Source organism: Nannospalax galili, unplaced genomic scaffold (genome assembly GCF_000622305.1).
Source record: "Nannospalax galili isolate Female #2095 unplaced genomic scaffold, S.galili_v1.0 scaffold302, whole genome shotgun sequence".
In the NCBI taxonomy this organism is placed as follows: domain Eukaryota; kingdom Metazoa; phylum Chordata; class Mammalia; order Rodentia; family Spalacidae; genus Nannospalax; species Nannospalax galili.
In genome coordinates this window covers 5,339,627-5,346,729 of record NW_008350120.1, presented here as the reverse complement: position 1 = coordinate 5,346,729, position 7,103 = coordinate 5,339,627, and the positions used below count along the sequence as shown (strand labels likewise).

Genomic DNA, 7,103 nt, shown 5'->3' with positions numbered 1-7,103 from the left:
ACTCTGTCTAACTCTTTGTAAATACAGTGGTGCTCCCCTCCCCCACATGGCACTGCCTCCTGCAGTTTCATTCACTGCTATGCCCAGGCTAATCACATCACTTGGAAATAATACGAGAAAGTTATGCTGTTTTACTCCATCAGATTTAATAAGTCTGGATACTTTCCAAGGACTAGGCATTAATCACACTTAAACCCAGGCCTTGATAGTTCATCCGCCCAGAGTATTCATGTCCGAGACATAAAACAATCTGCTTTAATGCTCACCGTCCTCTTTAAATTGAGCACTTGCCTCATGTTCATAAAATTTGCCGTGTACCCAGGGGCTGAGGTAAAGACTGGGGAGGGGGTATTTTCACATCATATAAAATATTTCATGGTTAATGTTTCCTTTCTAAAACCAGCTAAAGCTTTGTAGAGGTACATGAAAAAATTATGCAATAAGGTAAACTCGGAATAAGGAGGAATTAGGCACACCTTGGAAGTGTCCTCCCAGAGCCTGGTTCATATCAAGGAAGTAGAGAGAGCATGGTCCTGACCTGACCACTCTCTTCATCTTGGTGTTTTCATTCCAGATGACAGTGCAGTTGCCCTCTTTCCAGATGGATGTGCTGTGATTGGCTGAATAGCTTGCCACGATCAGAAGTGTGGGCCAGAGGGAAACAGACAACCACAGAGATGAAAATCGGTTTCCTCATTACGAGTACAGATCTGTCTGTAGGGTATGTTGCTAGTTTCTTAAGGGAAAATTGGCCGCTTCCTCCATCTCAGGAAGAGGAGGCTTTCTGGAACACTGTTTTCTTTTGGTTTGAATGCCTTCTTATTGAAGTGGAGTTATTTTAATATTTAATGAAATGGATAAAAGCATTCACTTGTTGGTATTTTAGGTAGAGGTTGCCATGTCATGGAGACTGGTTTACTTAGGTGAACAGAGAATGCACTAAGAATAGAAACTGCGTCAGTGTGTCCATGGGCTCAGTGCTGACTACTAAATTGCTCTGGATTCTTTTTGTCATTGTAGAATGGGGAAATTACAGTTGCCTCTCAGGGACTGAGACAGAGTTGCTGTCACACTGTGGACCAGGCACTAACTCCTCCAGGCAACAAAGGAGAGGTCCTTGCATGCTCAGTCCCAACACAGGGTCTAAACTCCAGACTTGGGATGTGGCTCACACATTAGGCAGCAAACCATACAAGGTGAAGACCAGAGTTGGTGTATGGTGCAGTGCAGATAGCAAATCCAAAGGAGTTCTGGGAAGACACGATGCACTTAAGACTCCAGGCATTGAAGAGTGAGCAAGGGAAAAAAGGTCCTCATCCCAAAGTCACTTCCCTTCTATTCTAGTGACAGTTCCCTGACCCTTTATGGTCACATTCAGGGTCAATGGCAAATGCATGCCTCTGTTCCCAGGGGATTTTCTAGACACAAACTTCTGAGGCTATCTTATCATACTCCAACTCCAATCTGAGGGCTCTAAGTTACAAAGCCTGAAACACACACAGAACATGGGAAACACAACCAGGGAGAGGGCAGTTTCTGATCACATAGCAGTTGACTGACAATGGGCAGATCAGAGTGTTGTCTGATTGCTTTTGTTCCTCTTTTTTTATAAGCCGCACTGAACAAGGGTCTGTCTTTAGAAATCAGGGTTCAGATACATAGGAAATTTATTTGCTCCAATTGTTTGAATATTTAATATTAGTACCAGCCTAGGTATAGATGTTCAAAGTTAGAACATGTTCACTTAGTGTCTTTGTCAGTTGGTCACAGATGTACACATTTGCCTCTGTTTACATTCACACAAAATTCATTGCTTTCTTGGGACAGACTTGTCAATCATCAAACGGTGGTGCAGCCTGGTGGCATGACTCACAAGGCTGAGCTGATGTTGGGAGAGGGGACTTGTGTTTCCTGGGAACTTCACAGTTTTACATGGGAGCTACAGTATTTCTTGGAAGAGGTCTTAATTCACATGACGTCAGACTACGAAATGGCATTGAAGGATTCATTCCCCAAACATTAACTCAAGAACTACACTTGAATGTCTGCTGTGAGCCAGCAGTCTTCCAGGTGAGAGGGCCAAAGGATGAACAGACAAGTTCCCACTCTCCCAGAGCTTGCCTTCCACCATAGAGAGGGAAGACAGCATAGTTAGCACTGGCAGGTCCTGGGACAGAATGAATGGAGGGAAAAGGGATACAGGGGACAGCAGGTGGAAGGGAGGCTGCTGGTAGTATGTCTAAGAAGGCTCCATTGATACAGAACATTCTAGCAGAGACTTGAATGCGTTGAGCAAGTGAGGCCTTTCCGTATCTGAGGGAAAGAACATTCCAAAAGGACGAGGAAGTAAAGCAAGAGTGTGAATGGGGCCTCCAGGGAATAGCTAATTGTTTTACTTCAGCATATATTCTTTATATATATATTTTTGATGTGACCACAATTTTCAAGTATAAGTAAATTGCTTTCCCAGACAGATTTACAACAATTTGAGGTTTGGAATTTTACTTTTGATGCATCTGTACCTTCATAATGTTTAATCGATATTGAACCTGTAGCAGGTGTCTGACAGATACATGTGAGGTTCAGTAGAATCAATGATTTAAAATAGTAAATGAATATTAACTATAATGTAATGGATGCACATCTGGCACAGGACATTTTCCAAGGGCAGGAAAAGCGTTGACTAGCTCCATTTTTCTTTTTCCACAAAGATTTTATGTAGTCTCATCATCTCAAATTAATAATTGAACGCTAGCTCAGGAAATGGTCTAATACTGGATATTTAATAGAATTTTTCCAACTATAGAATGTCCAAAAGATAAAAGTCCTTTCCTTTGAGATCCTACAGTTAAGTAGAATCAAATGGGCAATTATAGCTCCTAACAGAGCGCAGTGACACGCTAAGCGGTTTAGGAATTAATTTTGCATGCGCTGTCTTTTTATAATTATTTCTACATATTTGTATGCATAATCACATAATGTACCTTAAATATAGTTTTATCTATAAAGTATACTAAAATAAAACTAAGAGAAAAAAAGGAAGGTACAGTTTCACTTTGAACTAGAGGGATTTCTAAAAGGATAGATGTGGTGACTGTGATGAGTGACAAACACTTCCAGTATCTATGAAGAGTCTGGGGTTAGAGGAAATCTGTGGCAAGTCACGAAGCTGAGCCCCTATTGGGAGGATCCTAGCTCTATTTACATAGAAGTCCACACGTGTGCCTCTCTTTGTAATATATTGTTATAATATGCATAAAGATAATTAGAGGGAGGTAAGTTTAAAGGCCCTGCAGTGGAAAGCCTCTTTCAAAAGACCATTCTATTGAATTTTTTCCTAGCACATATTGTCTCTTTAACCATTAATCCAAGCTAGACTTCGGAGGAGGAAAAGACTGAGTCAAAGAACTTAACTCTGCTGGGATCCCTTGTTAATATATCCAAGATAGAAGGAGATGGGGAGATGTATAGTGAAGGAGGATAAGTGTTTTCTGATGTCTGAATTTGAGTTTCCTGAGTGCATCCCCTGGACAGAGATTGGGATACAAACAGTTACCTGAGATCACCCTGATAACCTCACAAAAAGGGAGTATACTGATAAATAGCTAACTACATAATCATCAGGACCCAGTGAAAACAGAAAGTTCAGGGCCCTTGTTCACAGTGACTGAAAGTTTCAAACAGTGACAGCAGAGCGTGAAGTCAGGTGTGAACTTTGCACAGCTGCTTGGATGGTACAACCACAAAGTGACCCTACTGATGGAGAGCACTATTATCTGGGCATCTTTTACAGGCACTTGAACTTTGCCCAGGGGTGCTGTGTGGAAATCTCAGGATGCCTAAGGGAGTTTTCATTCACAACCCCTCTCCTGGGTTGAGGCTATCTTGGGGCTTCACCTGCCTTTGCATTTCTGACCAGCCTTGTATACCTAGGCCAATAATGCCCCAGGATGTGACCAACTGACAGAAAGACAGACAGACTTAGGAAGGCTTGCTGTTGTGACTGTTTGTAGTGATCCTCAGAGTAGACTGAGGCACTTGCTGTAGACCTGCTCTGATTAGTGCTGTGTAAAAGCCCCTTTGGCATTCATTGATATGCAGCCTTATGAACCTTATATCCCAGGCACCTCCTTGGCCTAGTATCAAGTTGGACACATTTGAAGGCAATGTGAACCTGGTTGGAAGAATAGAATCTGCTGGAGGGAAACTGAGGAGGACCTTGACCTCAAGTCCTAACTGCATTAAGAGGGGCTACAGGTGACTGAAATGCTTGTGCAGTTCCCTCCACAAAGGGCAGGCAGCAAAGACTGGGTAGGAAATGCAGATGATAGGAATGTGCCAGAAAACTTAGAGTCAGAGATGGTACTGCAACTATTCGCCTGTCCCTCACACTCCCTTAGCAATAAAATTCCATCAAAATGTCAACCACAGAGCTCCCCTTTAGTAGTATTTTAGTAGTCCTATGACCTCTGTAGCCGGATGTCATCCTGCTGGCATGTTCTTAACTATGCCTTTGTGTATTGCCTTTGGCTCCCATGGTCTCTCAAAAGAGAAATTATCCCCTCCTTCCACTCTAGCTGAGGCAGTGCTACTGTATTTATCAAGATTCCCCATTCCTGAGCACCCAGAAAGTCAACAGTTCCAAGCTTCTCTGGTCATATGGTGGGAGCCATGGACTGAGTTATGGCTAATAAGACAATGAAGGAATACTCTGTTTTCCTTTGCACGGAGCCACTTGAGAGCGGGCGTGCATTTTGGAATCTGGGTTTCACTTCCAGGATCCTCATAAAGTAGTCTCAGGAGGGAGTTGTGTTCAGACCACAGGACATCTTCTGTGTAGTAATAACATGTCTTTCCATTGATACCACAGATTCCAACACAACTTCTTCATATGTCCATTCACCAAATCCTGAGTGTGCACTCATGTACATGCATTGTTCTTCGCAGGAGAATACAGCTTATCCTCCCCAGCAAACTGACCCTGAGGACAGTAAATTACTGTGCAGGAAGCAAAAGATGTGCTACACAGTCACAGGAGAGCTGTTTTATGTTGAAGAGTTGGAACAAAACTCACAGAAGCAACATTGAATGAGTTAGTTCTGAGTGGCTAGGAGTGAACTATGCATGGGTCAGTGGACAAGTAAAAGGGATGAACAAAATGATGTGATGATGAAGACAACGACTATGATGATGGTGATGATGATGACAGTGACTCGGAAGATAATGACGATGAAGATGAAGACAATGATGGTGAGGAAAATGACTATGATGATGATGATTATGAGGACAGTGACTGATGATGAAGAAGACAATGATGAGGATGGTGATGATAATGACTAAGATGATTATAGTTTGATGATGGTGATAGTGATAATGATGATGATATGATGACAATGATGAAGACAATGACCATGATGACGATGATTATGGTAATGATACTGACTACAGCAGTGATGGCAATGATGATGAAAATGACTCTGGTGATGCTGGTGATAATGATGGTGAGTATGATAATGACTGTGATCATGATGATGATGAAGACAATTATGATTATGATGACTCCAGTGATGGTGATGAGGATGATAATGACTTTGAATGATGATGATAATGATGAAGACAATATAATGATGAAGACAATGGGTGTGATGATGCAGAATGACTAAAATGATGATGATGAAGACAATGAATGTGATGATGTCAATGAAGATAATGACTATGATGATGATAGTGATGATGACAGTGGTGATGGATGAAGATGATGGTGATGATAATGACTATGATGATGATGGTGATAATGAAGACAATGACTGGTGATGTTGGTGATGGTGATAATGACTGTGGTGATGATGGTGACGATGGTGATGATAATGACTATGATGATGACAATGATTATGATGATGGTGCTGATGATGCAAATGACTATGACGATGATGGTGATGATAATGAGTGATGATGATGAATAGAGTGATTATGATGATGATGGTGATAATGAAATGGTGTTGATGATAAGACAATGACTATGATGATGATGACAATCTATGATTATGATGAAGAAGACAGTGACTAATGATGATTGTGATGATGACAGTGATTACAGGATTGATGATGAAGACAATGACTATGATGATGATGACAATCTATGATTATGATGAAGAAGACAGTGACTAATGATGATTGTGATGATGACAGTGATTACAGGATTGATGATGAAGACAATGACTATGATGATGATGACAATGCTGACAAATCATGATGATGATGAAAACTGACTATGATGATGTTGATGATGATCAATGGAACCTGGTAATTATGATAACAGTGAATATGATGAAAACTATGATGATGATGGTGGAAATAATGATGACAGTGATTGTGAAGATGATAATTATGATGATGAAAACATGGTGATGATAATGACTGACTATGATGATGAAGAAACTTGATTATGAGGATGACGATGAAAACAGGATGATGATGATGATGATGATGAAAACTATGATGATGTAGAAACCCAATGTTGAAGACTAGGATGATGATGATATAACTATGATGACGATGTGAAAACTGATGATAGTAATTATGATGATGATGATTATGATGGTGAAAGGTGAATATGAAGATCATGATGACGGTGATAACTGATAATATGATGATGAAAACTATGACAATGAAAACTGATGAAGAAATTGATTATGATGATGATAGTAACTATGATGATGATGAATACAATGATGTTGATGATGAAAACTGACAATGGTGATAGGGACTGAGAAGACGATAGTCATTATGATGACGATGATGATGATGAAAACTGACTATAATGATGATAAAAACTATGATGATGAAAATGAGGAAAATATGACGATAATAATGACAATGAAAACTGACGGTGTGATGATCAATGATGAAAATTGATGATGATAAAAATGACTGATGGTGATGAAGAAAACTGATTATGATGAAAGTGAATATGATGATGAAAACGGGATAGGATGGTGATGATGATGCAAAGTGGTCATGGCAGTGATTGTGACGATGATGATAATGACTATGATGATGATGATTAAAAGTGACTATGATGATGTAGAAAACTGATGATGATG

The 7,103-nt window shown here is 40.3% G+C and overlaps 1 long non-coding RNA gene across 1 annotated transcript; it reads left to right on the top strand.

The window, feature by feature from the left end:
- Window positions 1–583: 583 nt before the first annotated feature.
- Window positions 584–5,299, top strand: LOC115072725. Its single transcript, XR_003851748.1, has 3 exons — window positions 584–721; window positions 1,828–2,070; window positions 4,948–5,299. It is a non-coding gene; the product is annotated as an uncharacterized LOC115072725 (long non-coding RNA).
- Window positions 5,300–7,103: the final 1,804 nt, after the last annotated feature.